Source organism: Nansenia antarctica, assembly GCF_963989245.1.
Source record: "Nansenia antarctica genome assembly, contig: SCAFFOLD_173, whole genome shotgun sequence".
In the NCBI taxonomy this organism is placed as follows: domain Eukaryota; kingdom Metazoa; phylum Chordata; class Actinopteri; order Argentiniformes; family Microstomatidae; genus Nansenia; species Nansenia antarctica.
The window spans coordinates 1-15,569 of NW_027662451.1; positions in this window are offsets into that span (position 1 = coordinate 1).

Sequence of the window (15,569 nt, forward strand, 5' to 3'; positions counted from 1 at the left end):
CAGAGAGGAAGGGGGGGGGTGTTCTACAGAGAGGAGGGGGGGTGTTCTACAGAGAGGAGGGGGGGGTGTTCTACAGAGAGGAGGGGGGGGTGTTCTACAGAGAGGAGGGGGGGGTGTTCTACAGAGAGGAGGGGGGGGTGTTCTACAGAGAGGAGGGGGGGGTGTTCTACAGAGAGGAGGGGGGGGTGTTCTACAGAGAGGAGGGGGGGTGTTCTACAGAGAGGAGGGGGGGGGTGTTCTACAGAGAGGAGGGGGGGTGTTCTACAGAGAGGAGGGGGGGGTGTTCTACAGAGAGGAGGGGGGGTGTTCTACAGAGAGGAGGGGGGGGGTGTTCTACAGAGAGGAGGGGGGTGTGTTCTACAGAGAGGAGGGGGGGTGTTCTACAGAGAGGAGGGGGGGTGTTCTACAGAGAGGAGGGGGGTGTTCTACAGAGAGGAGGGGGGTGTTCTACAGAGAGGGGGGGCCAGAGGAGGGGGGTGTGTTCTACAGAGAGGAGGGGGGTGTTCTACAGAGAGGAGGGGGGGTGTTCTACAGAGAGGAGGGGGGGTGTTCTACAGAGAGGAGGGGGGTGTTCTACAGAGAGGAGGGGGGTGTTCTACAGAGAGGAGGGGGGGTGTTCTACAGAGAGGAGGGGGGTGTTCTACAGAGAGGAGGGGGGTGTTCTACAGAGAGGAGGGGGGGTGTTCTACAGAGAGGAGGGGGGTGTTCTACAGAGAGGAGGGGGGGTGTTCTACAGAGAGGAGGGGGGGTGTTCTACAGAGAGGAGGGGGGGTGTTCTACAGAGAGGAGGGGGGGTGTTCTACAGAGAGGAGGGGGGTGTTCTACAGAGAGGAGGGGGGGTGTTCTACAGAGAGGAGGGGGGGGTGTTCTACAGAGAGGAGGGGGGGGGTGTTCTACAGAGAGGAGGGGGGGTGTTCTACAGAGAGGAGGGGGGGGTGTTCTACAGAGAGGAGGGGGGGGTGTGTTCTACAGAGAGGAGGGGGGTGTTCTACAGAGAGGAGGGGGGGGTGTTCTACAGAGAGGAGGGGGGGTGTTCTACAGAGAGGAGGGGGGGTGTTCTACAGAGAGGAGGGGGGGTGTTCTACAGAGAGGAGGGGGGGGTGTTCTACAGAGAGGAGGGGGGGTGTTCTACAGAGAGGAGGGGGGGTGTTCTACAGAGAGGAGGAGGGGGGTGTTCTAACAGAGAGGAGGGGGGGGTGTTCTACAGAGAGGAGGGGGGGTGTTCTACAGAGAGGAGGAGGGGGGTGTTCTACAGAGAGGAGGGGGGCAGAGAGGAGGGGGGTGTTCTACAGAGAGGAGGGGGGTGTTCTACAGAGAGGAGGGGGGGTGTTCTACAGAGAGGAGGGGGGGGTGTTCTACAGAGAGGAGGGGGGGTGTTCTACAGAGAGGAGGGGGGTGTTCTACAGAGAGGAGGAGGGGGGTGTTCTACAGAGAGGAGGGGGGGGTGTTCTACAGAGAGGAGGGGGGTGTTCTACAGAGAGGAGGGGGGTGTTCTACAGAGAGGAGGAGGGTGTTCTACAGAGAGGAGGGGGGGTGTTCTACAGAGAGGAGGGGGGTGTTCTACAGAGAGGAGGGGGGGGTGTTCTACAGAGAGGAGGGGGGGTGTTCTACAGAGAGGAGGGGGGTGTTCTACAGAGAGGAGGGGGGGGTGTTCTACAGAGAGGAGGGGGGGTGTTCTACAGAGAGGAGGGGGGTGTTCTACAGAGAGGAGGGGGGGGTGTTCGAGTGTTCCAGTTGGAGAAGGACACATGGGCGTCCTGTCGGGTTCGCCCTGTGTTTGATGTGCCATCTGCTTTGAAGTCTTAATGGGACAGATGCATCATGGGGGACTTGGCTACTGACTGGTGCTCATTTATTCATCTCGGCAAAGACGTTCAAAGACAGGTAGTCCAACATTGCAGAAACTGTTAAATTGGAGGCTAGAAAATGACGCTAAAACGCTACAGAATTCAAGATTTGAGCATTAGCTAACATGATGGTAAAATGCTATCTCTCCAGGAATTGTTGGGTTGGGTTAATATGAACTAAACAGCTGAAGCCCTGAGTAGATGTTGTGTGGGAGCGTAATGTTAATGACGTCTCATCTCTTTTCATGTTCTTGGTGGATGGATGGCCTCGTGATTGACCTCTGACCTTTTAACAAAGCCTTGCTTACCGGTGTGTGTGTGTGTGTGTGTGTGTGTGTGTGTGTGTGTGTGTGTGTGTGTGTGTGTGAGTGAATGTGCGTGCGGGACCTGTGACCACACAACCGAAGGATTACCTTCAGTACTGAGTTCTGAGGGTATTACTGTAAAGCATTAGGCCTGGGGTGGGATGGGGTGGGTGGGGAGGAAGGGGTGGGGGGTTGGGGGGGGGGGGGGAGGTTAGCTTTCTTGTGGTCATCAGTTGGCATGTGGACCCAGGACTCACTCCTCACACAGCCAGGGCCTCTCTGCTACTCTCTCACACCCCTCTCTCTCTCTCTCTCTCTCTCTCTCTCTCTCTCTCTCTCTCTCTCTCTCTCTCTCTCTCTCTCCCCCTCTCTCTCTCCCTCTCCCTCTCTCTCTCTCTCTCTCTCTGACTCTCAGAACTGAAGGGATGGCGTCATGGTTTTAATTGGTGAGATGGAGGGATTGAATTAAAGGTTGTTCAGAGGGAAATGAGCCACCTGGCTCGGAGGCACCGCTGGGTCTGGCCTCTAACCTCCATTACTGGGTCTAGCCTCTAGCCTCTAACCTCCTACCGCTGGGTCTAGCCTCTAACCTCCTACCGCTGGGTCTAGCCTCTAGCCTCTAACCTCCTACTGCTGGGTCTAGCCTCTAACCTCCACAGGTTGTACTTAAGTCAGACTTAGACGCTCCAGTGACATGTTTAGTGACACACGCATGTTTCTTTCTCTCCGATCAGCCCAGAGTCACACAGTCTCACAGTATCAGTGTTTCCCCTTTCTGTCTCCCTCTCCCTCTCTCTCCCTCTCTGTCTCCCTCTCTCTCCCTCTCTCTCTCTCTCTCTCTCTCTCTCTGTCTCCCTCTCCCTCTCTCTCCCTCTCTCTCTCCCTCTCTGTCTCCCTCTCTGTCTCCCTCTCCCTCTCTCTCCCCCTCTCCCTCTCTCTCTCCCTCTCTGTCTCCCTCTCCCTCTCTCTCCCTCTCTGTCTCCCTCTCTCTCCCTCTCTTCCTCTGTCACCCTCTCCCTCTCTGTCTCCCTCTCCCCCTCTCTCTCTCTGTCTCTCTCTCTCTCTCCCTCTCTCTCTCTCTGTCTCTCTCTCTCTCTCCCTCTCTCTCTGTCTCTCTCTCTCCCTCTCTCTCTCCCTCTCTCTCTCTTTCTCTCTCTCAGAGGCCTCTCTCTCTCTCTCTCAGAGGCCTCTCTCTCTCTCTCAGAGGCCTCTCTCTCTCTCTCTCAGAGTCACATAGTTTCACAGTATCAGTGTTTGCACTTCTACACTTCTACAGTTTAAAAGGACGACAACATTTCAGCGAACTTCAAACGAGGAAGTTAAGAGGTAATTAGACGTCGGCGTCACCTCCCTGTCGCCGAGGACAACGCCCGTGACCGCCTGACTGGCAACTTGTTGTTTTGGCTTTGTTTGGAGAAGAAGAATGTAATTTAGTTCAGTGTAATTACACACACACACACATACACACACACGCAGAGACACGCAGGGAGAGACACACGCAGAGAGACGCACACGCACATGCAGAGACACACACACACAATCAGAGACACACACACACACACACACACAATCAGAGACACACACACACACACACACGCGCAGAGACACGGGAGATGTGGTGTGACCTGTAGTAATGCGGTGCGTTCGCACGCTGCCTCTGTGGTTGACTCTGATCCTGCTGCCTCTCTGACACACGCAGGATCATCTGTCAGCTCTCTTTGTCTGCTTAAAGAGACACACCCTCACCTGTGTGTGTGTGTGTGTGTGTGTGTGTGTGTGTGTGTGTGTGTGTGTGCGCTTGCCTGCCTGCCTGCGTGTATGTATGTAATTGATCTGGACACTTCTGGTCGTGGTCTTTTGGTTTTCTGGATGCTAAGAAAGAAGGGAGGGAGGGAGGGAGGGGTAAAAACATGAAAAAGAAAGAAAGGAAAAACAAAGGAGGAGGAAGACAGAGGACACCTTTAGATGTGGTGCCAGGGTGTGTTCCTCCTGTGTGTGTGTGTGTGTGTGTGTGTGTGTGTGTGTGTGTGTGTGTGTGAAGGGTCTGTATTTGATCTGCAGTAGGAAACAGAAGCTTGACAGACGAATCAAAGCAGGTTGATCCTCTGAGGAACACTTCCTACGCCCCGTGAGCCTTTAATGTACGGGGGGCTTGAAAGGACCTGTGTGAGTGAGAGTGTGTCTGTACAGTGTGTGTGTATATATATATATATATATATATATATATATATATATATATATATATATATATGTGAGTCTGTGTGTGTTTACTGTACTGTGTGTGTGCGTGTGTGTGTGTGTGTGTGACCGTGTGTCTGACCACATATGTGTGTGTGTGTGTGTGTGTGTGTGTGTGTGTGTGTGACCACATATATGTGTGTGTCTGTGGATTACCTTCAAGAACAGGAAAAGGAGGCGGGTGTTCGAAAAAAAACAATAAAAAACACTGTAGGAAGGCTGCAGAGTGTAGAGGCTGCAGAGTGTAGAGGCTGCAGAGGGGAGGCTGCAGGGTGGAGGCTGCAGACCTTCAGCCCCGCCCTCAGACTCAAGGCTGCCCTCCTCCCGTGGGGAAGGTTCCGGAGCCCCTGCAGAAATGCTGCGGTTTCTCTCTCTTGAACGTCACTCTGTTCTGAAGGAAAACTGAAGGAAGGGTGGAAGTGCCTGGAGTCACGTAACCGTGGGACGTAACCATGGCATGTCGCCATCTGGAGTTTCTCACAGCGGGGAAAAAAATGGCCCCGTGACTGTCACGACAGTTTGGCTGCTCCTTCTGGTCTGAGTGAGAGAGAGAGAGAGAGAGAGAGAGTCCGAGCAAATACGACTGGGAGGTTTCTGTTTCTGTAGAAGAAGTAGAAGTTGAGGGAGGGGGAGAGGGAGAGGGAGAAAGAGAGGGAGTAAGGGCCAATCCCAATTCCCTTTTCTACCCCTATGGCTCGTTTTCGAGTGTCACTCGATTCGAAGGCAAGGCCTTCGAATACGTCACAAGCCCTACCCCTTGAAATCTAAGCCCTTTGAATTGGGACAGCCCTTCACGGCGCCTACGTCATCAACAGTGGTTTAGACGCGGTACGGGTGACGCGTTGTGTTGCCGGCGAATTCTCACATCTCCTGTGACCGGAGGAGATAGCAAAGATGGCGGCCGTTAGCATCAAACACTATGATAACATCCTCTGTAGTATCTAGTCTATTTCAGTCACAGACATGTTCAACAACAACACGTTTTACAACAAGGAAGGGATACAACTAATAAACATGTTAACTCACTATTCACCTTGTTATACAACAACTACTACTACAAGTGTCTATGACTACTGTTAATGTTAAATCCGTGTGGAGCTAATGCTATCGCGTCTCCACAGGCTAAAGTACAACACTGATATCCTTAAGTTATGTCCTAAACACACTACTGTCATACAAGTCGTACCTTCTCCTTGACATGGACATAAACACCTGCTACCTTCTTTGAAAGAAATCGCGATTTATTCAGTGAAAACTAGTACATGATAGCACAACATAGCATAGCATTCGCGGACACTATGCTAACAACACTATGATAACATCCTCCGTAGTATCTAGGATAAACGGGTTATTTTGATAAACTGGACACATTTTGTGAATATATATGGTTACTTTCTCGCCTGAAAACATATAACAACTTCATAAAATAACATATTAACACTTGTAGAGCCAAATTACAGATTGTAGCCAATGGTGGCCAAAATTGAGGATTTTATATTTGTAGATGATTCGCAATGCATCCTGGTATCAAGGGGTAGCGTACCTCTAGCCCTTCGAAGCTAGTCTGGTCCTGAAATCCCTCGAAACGAAGTAATAGTTAGCCCTCCCCCTTACCCCTAGCCCTCGATGAAATATGAATTGAGACAGCCCTCGCCCTAAACGTGAACGCGCAAATCGAGCCATAGGGGTGAAAACGAAGGGCTAGGGGTGAATTGGGATTGGGCCTAAGACTCACTAGTAGTAGTAGTAGCAGCAGCAGCATATCTCTATATCTTTAAACTCTGTTTCACGTTTGTTTTTCTGTACGCTTTCCTCATGGACACATTTTTACATTTCACCTCACAACCAACCAACCGCCACACCACCTCCTCCACCAACACACCACACCACCTCCCCCTTCCACCACCACCTGGCCCAGCGTCCACAGACGCTGGCAGTGTTCATCCAGGGGACCTCCCGTGTGCTGAGGTGAGGCTGTGGTGGAGGAGGTGGCGGACTGACGGACGGACGGACGGACGTGGTTTCCCCCTCAGAGCTGCCTCTACCGGGACGGGGGGACGGGGGGGTTAACGGGCCTGTAAATGGCTCTGTTTTTCAGACAAGGCCCTGAGTGTTGACGGTCGGGGCTAGGCTAGGTCACGCGAGGGCTGCCCGGGTGTTCCAGCCGTCAGAGAGTGAGAGAGAGAGAGAGAGAAAGTCACCGCCGCCGCCACCCATCACTCCCCCCCCCCGCCCCCCCCACCCTCCCCTCCCTAGTTTAGCTAATTGGATGATTGGGTCTGAAGAGCGTTTCAAGCTGGGCCTCGGGGGACAGGGGGGGGGACGGGAAACCTACGAGGTCCTCAGTGGTGGAGCGAGCGGCCCCTGGCCTCCCTGCTGTCAGGTGTTGGGTGGGGTGTGACACGGACCACCGCTGGGGTGTAACAGTGAAGTGTAACAGGCCCCTGGAGACCCGGCGGCCTCCCTGTTTTCATGAAAACAACACGTTTCTTTATATTATTTTGACGGGGGGGCTGTTTCTCGAACTCCTTCTCCTCCCTCTCTCCCTCCCTCGCTCCCTCTCTTTCTCTCGCTCTCCTTCCCTCTCTCTCCTTCCTTCCCTTCTTCCCTCCCTCCCTCTCTCTCTCTCTCTGTCCTTCCCCCTCCCTCCCTCCCTCTCTCTCCTTTCTTCCCTTCTTCCCTCCCTCCCTCTCTATCTCTCTCTGTCCTTCCCCCCCTCTCCCTCCTTCCCTCTCCCTCCCTCCCTCCCTCCCTCCCCCTCTCTCTCTCTTTCAACCTTCCCCCTGTCGTGATGCTGGCGATGGAGTGTTCTTTTGTGTCTGCCTGCCCATGTCGTCTCCTGCGGTGTTCTGTCTGAAGACGGCACGCACGCTCACGCCAGCCCCCACTGGCCCACCCATCCCTCCTCACCCATCCCTCCTCACCCCTCCTCCTCACCCCTCCTCCTCACCCCTCCTCCTCACCCCTCCCTGCTCACCCCTCCTCCTCACCCCTCCTCCTCACCCCTCCTCCTCACCCCTCCTCCTCACCCATCCCTCCTCACCCCTCCTCCTCACCCCTCCTCCTCACCCTCCTCCTCACCCCTCCTCCTCACCCTCCTCCTCACCCATCCCTCCTCACCCCTCCTCCTCACCCCTCCTCCTCACCCTCCTCCTCACCCCTCCGAGCGACTCCCTTCGCTCTCCCCGGTCCTGTAGAGGCATGTATTATTTACCCTGCTAACTCCAGGCTTCTGTAGCAGCTCTTAAGGGCTCTGCACACAGCGTGCGATTTCTGTTGCGCATCAACGTTCCATTTTGAAGTTTGAATGGAAGTCTATGAGAACATCGCATTTACCCACACACGGCCCCGATTTTAATCGCACGGCGAACATTCGATTCCATTCATTTTGAATGGGACAAAGCAGTGCGACAAAACTCGCACGCCGTGTGCTTTGTCCCATTCAAAATGAATGGAATCGAATGTTCGCCGTGCGATTAAAATCGGGGCCGTGTGTGGGTAAATGCGATGTTCTCATAGACTTCCATTCAAACTTCAAAATGGAACGTTGATGCGCAACAGAAATCGCACGCTGTGTGCAGAGCCCTTTAGCGAACGCCTTCAAGCGCAGAGGGCCGTGGCCGAACACCCGGAGAGCTAACTCACACACACACACACACACACACACACACACACGTAGGCAGGTTACACTGCTTTTAGACAAACCGCTAGCTCAGGTGTTTTGTTTGTTCTGCGATATTCAGCTGTTGTGTACGGTCTAGTCGTTTTTTGGCGCGGGTCGGTTCGAGCCACTCTGGAGCTGGCCCAGGTGAACGGACACAGGTGTCAGGGGAGAAATATGCTCTTCAGACGTTCCGGAACAAAGGCGGAAGAGAGGCGGAGTAGTTTCTTGATTCGGCGCCAACGACAGAGAAAGGTCATACAGACCTGATGTTTTTCTAGCCCGAGCAAAGCGCCTTCCCTCCGTCGCAAGCGCTGTTTATCCATCACAATCTAACGACAGATGTGAATGTGTATTATTCCAAGCACATTCTTTTTTGGGGTGGGGGGGACTGGGGGGATGGTTTTGTTCTCGTATGGTTGACCCTTTTACCTCCCGACATTACCCACATCGCATTGTTTATGGCCACATCAATCATCGGGTTAATCATATTTATCCAAACGTTCGGAGGTCAGGTTGGGGTGCTGCCAGCTGAAATGAGCCCTGGAAATCCCCCCCCCACAACCCCCCTCCCTCTGGGATGGAAGACGTCTTGAACCCCCCTCGGGGGCCCCCTCCTCCCCCCCCCCCCCCCCCCCCCCCCAACCTCCTAATGTGAGAGAGTCTAAGAGCATTTAAGAGCCGTACTGATGCAAATGTAAAAGCTTGTCTGAATGAAAGCCATATCAAATCACACTTTGGGGGTAATTTGCAGTAACTGCAAAAACATCAACATGAATCAGGGACAGGGAGAAATGACTGAATGATAATTATTTTATCCCCCCCCTCCCTTGGCTATCGCCGCTCCTGGGGATAAGCATCTAGGAGAAATTCATCTCTCGACGCATGCGTCTTTTGTCCTCTGCAGAGCCTATATTTCACCCGTTTCGAAATGCGCACCCCCCCGTGTTTTATGAACGCGATATGGAGATAATAATGACGGTGTACATTTTTAATGGGTCCATTATCTCAAAACGGCCGGGCCGATCAACAACCCCGTTGACACCGGCAGGACCTCTCCGAAGACGCGTGGGTCGGACCCGACGATCCGATTGGTCAGTGGCCCGGCTCACTGCAGCTAAGGTGTTCGATAGGGGGTTTCCCACGGACACGGGGAGGGGCGCCTACTAAGGCTGCTCTGGTTCCACAGGCGCCCAGACACAGAAGCTCATGCACGCGCAGTGTTTCCTCCAGGAATTTGTACAATGGTGGCGGGTGGCCGTGATTTTTTCGCGTGCACGCGCACGAAACGCGCACGCGCGCTCAAAACATTTTTTTTTTTTTTTTTTTTCTAATCACAGCCAAAACTAGAGGATGGCCAAAAAAAAAAAAAAAAAATATACAGAATATAAACTTGTGACTGACAGTCACATACACACACAAAGATCATCAGCTATAATATAATACGAAGTAGGCCTACATGAGCACAAAAGCGGCTAACGTTACTGATTAACTGTTTACTGTAGTGCAGAGAGATGGTAGTCGTAGGCGGCGTATCAAATGACAAAGCTAAACGTTTAATGAAGGACATGAACGATTGTCAACAACACACTCAAGCAGTAAATAGAACAGTCTAAACAACTTGGGTACTACGGACGGAACAATAGTCTCAACCTATAGTTCCGTGCGTGAATTATGTCAACCCACCACATTACAGAAGTAAAATCACAGTCAGATGGAGCATTCGGTAAACAGCTGAGTATCAGCTGAGTTAAAGAAAACAAACTCTTACCTTTGATGAGACCCACATGAGCCCTGTTTTCCCGTACTTCTCCCATGTCTCTTATTGTCCAAATGTTCCCTGAATTTTAGCTGCATGTTTTTCCAGCATGTAATTCCGTTGTCAATAAAAAAATCGTCTCCCCTTCTTTTCCCCTTGACAATACTGTGTCGTTGCTAAAGTGACGGCATATAAGAATCGTTTTTTGACTTGCTAATGTCTGCTAACGTAGCACTTGAAACTGGCGCCGTTCTCTGGACTGCAGCTGCTCCCGCGTTAGCATTAGCATCCATCTTTTCTTCTCCCTTCTCACCGTCACGAGCTCAAATGACACTTGTCGGCCGATCTAACTCTTAACACTCACTTACAGGACTTCTGACACCATGTCGTGTTATTCTATTAAACATACACGTGAGTCCTTCTGTATTTCAATGTAAGTGTCTTTATTTTAACTCGCTCTGTAAGCTCTACAATACCGGTCTCTTGTTGTCTCGTCGTAACCTGCCCACCTGACCTGGGGGGTATTCCATCAACGTCGCTAAAGGAAAATCCTGGCTTATTTTTGATAACTCTCGCGAGACCTATCAGAATATGCCTGGATATTTGTAAGAACTCTCGCGAGATTTATCAGACTAAACCTGGATTTTCCCTTTAGCGATGTTGATGGAATACCCCCCGGATGTCACTACGGTGGCCTGTACACAATAACAATAATACCACAGTTCACATTTAGACCAATCAGGAGCCCTTGTGTCACGTCGTCAACTGAATGTCATTAATCTGATTTTGGATCAGCGGTTAGAGAGAGATGGGCGTGGATTTAGGTGCACTTTTAGTCAACATCCATTATAGCGCTGATCTAGGATCAGATATATTTTAATCAGCTAAATTATTTTTTTTTAATTTTTTTTTTGAGAACTTTTTTATTTTATTTTTTTTGTGGACTGAATCAATTCGTGGCGGAGGAAATTCCATCGTGGCGGCCCGCCACCAATAAATGCATGTAGAGGAAACACTGACGCGCATGCACACACACACACGCACACACACACACACACACGCTCACACTCACTCACTCAAACTATTACCCACACAGACACACACTCACACTCACATTCTCTCTCTCTCTCTCTCTCAAACAATCTCACCTACTCCCGGGCCTGTTGTGTGAGTGAGTGCAGAGTGAGCATCCCCATAGCTTGCCATGCATTTTTAAAAAACACATTTGCATGCAGAGAGAGCATCATCAGAGGCAATGTACTGTGACGCAGGCAGAGGGAGAGAGAGAGAGAGATGGAGAGTGGTGTGTGGTGTGTGTGTGTGTGTGGGGGGGGGGGTAGCAGGGTAGAGATGGAGAGTGTGTCTGTGGGGGGGGGGGGGACTAGCAGGGTAGAGATGGAGAGTGTGTGTGGGGGGGGTGGTAGCAGGGTAGAGATGGAGAGTGTGTGTGTGTGTGTGGGGGGAGGGGTGGGGGGGGGCAGCAGCGTAGAGACGGAGCTCGTCTAAGACACAATCTCACATTTACATGATGTTCATTAAAGAAATGAAATGACTTTATCCTTCGACACTGAGTTCATCTAAGTGGTTAATTATTTTTGGACAATCGTCACAAGGACAACCGCTGCTTCTTGGAAGGTTGTGGGGGTTGAAACCATCCTTAGTCAAATGTTGAGATTGTTTTGTTGTCGTTAGTGTCTCTGCCACACAGATGTGATAGGCGGTTTCAGACGCTTTTGTAGGACACGGTTTTGCGTTCACTAAACTGGGATACCTCGCCACAGACACGCTGTCCAGAGACATTTGGGTTACGCTGCTGTTTCCAACTGACCCCAGCGCTGGGTGTCACCTTCCTGGAACTGTGGCTGCAGATGCTAGCCGCCTACTGGTCCTCACCCCCCCACACTAGACTGGGTCTTCAGCCCCCCCCCCTCTCCCTCCTAGACTAGACTGACCCTCTAGACTAGACTGACCCTCTAGACTAGACTGACCCTCTGGACTAGACTGACCCTCTCCTCTGGACTAGACTGACCCTCTCCTCTAGACTAGACTGACCCTCTCCTCTAGACTAGGAGCCCCCCCTCCCCCCCCAGCAGGGCCAGACTGCCCAGCCTCCCCAGAGCTGCCCAGCCCCTCTCCAGAGGGTGGATGCCCCTCATGGCGTGATACCCCTCAGAGGGACTATTAGCTGTAACACAACCTCCACCCTCCCCAACCACATCTCAGCTATCACACACACACACACACACACACACCTCTGCTGCTACTACTACTACACACATTAGCCTCCCTCAGAGCCTCGAGAGCTCCATCTTCAAAGACAATGAACCTGCTCTGCTGTGAGAGCTGTGTGTGTGTGTGTGTGTGTGTGTGTGTGTGTGTGTGTGTGCGTGTGCGTGTCCTGAGCTGCGTCTGTCCCCTGGTGAGAGGCAGTGACAGGGGATACGCTTTCAAACAACACAGGAATACCACTACCATGACGAAACACCCCCTTACACACACACACGCACACACACACACACACACACACACACATGAATACACACACACACACACACTTGATTCCACCTCAAAGTAACCCCCCCCCCCCCATGGCTATCTCCTCCACTTCGCAGAATCGCAACAGACGGTTTCAAAACAGCCCCTATGCCGAGGGGTCGTAGCCTGTTTGTTTACGTTTAAACAGTTACGTTTGTGTGGCCCGGGCTTCAAAGCCTGTGTGAGGGAGACAGATGGGGGGGGGGGGGGGGGGGAGAAGTACTTGTGATCAATCCGTCACTGCTTGTCATATTAGTTCCACTTTGAGTGTGTAATTGGCTGTGTTAGTGTTTTGTCTGTATCAGAGGATAGTGTTTTTTTTGTTTTTTTTTGGTGAGGGGGGGGTTGCGTTTCTTTTGGCTGCCTTTTGAAGGCTGCTAAAGGTCGAACCCATCAGTAGCCTTCCCCGCCTGAGGAGAGGTTTAACACCAACCTGATCCCCTCAGAGCAGACGCGGACTCCGCCGCCGGTAAAGATCTTGTTTTCCAGCAGCTTTGCTAAAACAATAGAGCCAGCGCGACCTTTACCACCGCCACTTTTAGCTTGTTTGTACTCTCTGTGTTTTCTTTTTTTCTTTTTTTCTTTTTTTGCCGAGCTGTTCATTCACCAGGGATTTTCGACGCGGACGGATGGAAAACTCCCTCTTGTTTTTTTTTTATCGCCTGACTGGATCAGGATGGCAGAGAGGAGGAGCGAGGGAGAGACAGCCGCTCGATAGGGGTGTCTTTCATTCGGGGAGCGCTGGATTAAAATTAATATTTAACTAAGACCCCCTCGTCCCTGTTTAATAGTTAATTTCCTTTAAAGTCTTTGTCTCTCTCTCTCTCTCTGATATGCGCGCCGTGCCAGTCCGTGTCACACCGAACGTGAGTGGTTCTCGTGCGGCCCCGCGGACAGGAGGAGAGAGAGAGACAGATGCATGCCGTTGGTGATGTCGTAAAGGGTACCAATTATGTGTGCCCCGGAGAGAAACGCCTGAGGAGAACAGAAGAACCGTCCTGATTTGTTACTTTGAGAAATGTTGTTTTTCACGTTGGAATCTTTTAAAGGTTTTATTTTTTTTTCGAGCAGGGCAGTCCCACACGTATTTTTCATTTTCTTGGATAGAGTTAGTGAAGGTAGACAGGAGAGTAAGGGAGAGAGGGAGGGCATGTCAGCAGGGCATGGGGCCGGATTCGGACCCATGCCGACACAAGCATACGTGTGCACTGTAGACCGCGGTGCTAGACCACTGGGCCACTCACGTTGAAATCTTTGTTGATTGACGTCAATATGTGTGTGTATAGGCTATACATTCACTAAGCACTTATTAGGAACACTATACTAATACTGGGTAGGGCCTCCCTTTATTAGCAACACTATACTAATACTGGGTAGGGCCTCCCTTTGCTCTCAAAACAGCCTAAATTCTTTGTGCCATTGATTCCACCAGATGTTGGAAAAATTCCTTTGACGTTCTGGTCCATGATGAGATGAAAGCCTCACGCAATCCCTGCAGATTTTTCAGGTGCACTTTCAAGATGTGAATCTCTTGTTCTACCACATCCCAAAGGTGTTCTACTGGATTCAGATCCGGTGACTGGGAAGGCCACTGAAGAACACAAGTGATGATTGATTGGTATTAACGGTCCCAAAGCGTGCCAAGAAACCACCCCCCCCCCCCCCACCATTAACACCACCTGAATGAATGAGAAGCTGTACAGGTGTTCCTAATAAAGTGTCCAGTGAGTGTATACTTGCTTGGCTAGCATCAGAAATGAGCACTAAATATAGCTTTCTGTAGTGCACGTTCTTTGACCTCACTTTGTGGAATGCACACACATCAACGTCAGCGCTCGGAAAGATAAATAGATGAACCCGAAAACCAGTCCAGTGAAATCGATTCGATAATAACCGTTGTTTTCCTTTTTCGGAGAAATGATGAATAAAACATTGCGATTGTTTCCCCTCAACGTGGAGGGAAATGTGGATTGGCGAGACGTGGCAGGCAAATTGGAGCGGTCATAATTGCTACATGCATCATGTCTGGAGCAATCTCACTGTGACTGGGGAGAACTCCTGCGTTGTCTGTCATGGCCATTGCACGCAATCCTGCTCACTGATTTAAAATCCTTAAACGCACTAGTAGGTAGACATAGGGTCAGGGATGGGTCCTTTTACCGACCGTCAACGAATGTTGTTTTTTAGTTGTTTCTGTTAGCATTTAGCACTGTGGTATTGTCTGAATGAGGGATGTAGCCTAGTCCAGCCTTAGCATTTAGCACTGTGGTAGTGTCTGAATGAGGGATGTAGCCTAGCCTTAGCATTTAGCACTGTGGTAGTGTCTGAATGAGGGATGTAGCCTAAACTTAGCATTTAGCACTGTGGTGGTGTCTGAATGGGGGATGTAGCCTAGCATTAGCATTTAGCACTGTGATAGTGTCTGAATGAGAGATGTAGCCTAGCCCAGCCTTAGCATTTAGCACTGTGGTAATGTCTCAATGGTGGATGTAGCCCAGCCTAACCTTAGCATTTAGCACTGTGGTAGTGTCTGAATGGGGGATGTAGCCTAGGCTCCATATCATAAGCATGAGGTAGCTGCATGGTAGTGACAGGTAGTGTGTGAAACAGCTGAGAGTCAGACAGTTGACACTTTAATTGAAGAGAAGGGAATGGGGGAGGGGAGGGGGGAAATGCCACAACCTCTCACGCTAAGAGACAACGCAACGCGCCGTCATCCTTTGTGATGAAAGGTTGTCAGGGTGCAGCTCGCAGCGACACACGCTTCCTTCCTCGCACGCGAGGTGTACCGCCGCCTGCTACTCTACCTGCTCTCTCATTGCCCCCAGGGTCTGTTTACCACACACACACACACACACACAGACAGACAACCGCCGCCGCCACAATAGAGCAGTCGTCACCCAGAGGACATTATGACTGAGTGATTGGAAGGTCCCAGCAGTCGTCGTCCTCCCCCCCCCACCTCAGCAGGAGACAGAGATCTGCCCCCCCCCCACCCCCCCCTCAGGCTGAGACAGAGAGCTGCCCCCCCCCCCTCAGGCTGAGACAGAGAGCTGTCCCCCCCCCCCCCCCCTCAGGCTGAGACAGAGGGATATTGTGATTATGGGCTTCAGTGACCAGCGGGATGAGCAGCAGAAGCCTGACTGAGTCAGACCCCGAGAGGTGACTGAGTCAGAGAGGAAACCACCGGCCTTTCTATCTTCCTTTATTTCTTTTTTTTGCAA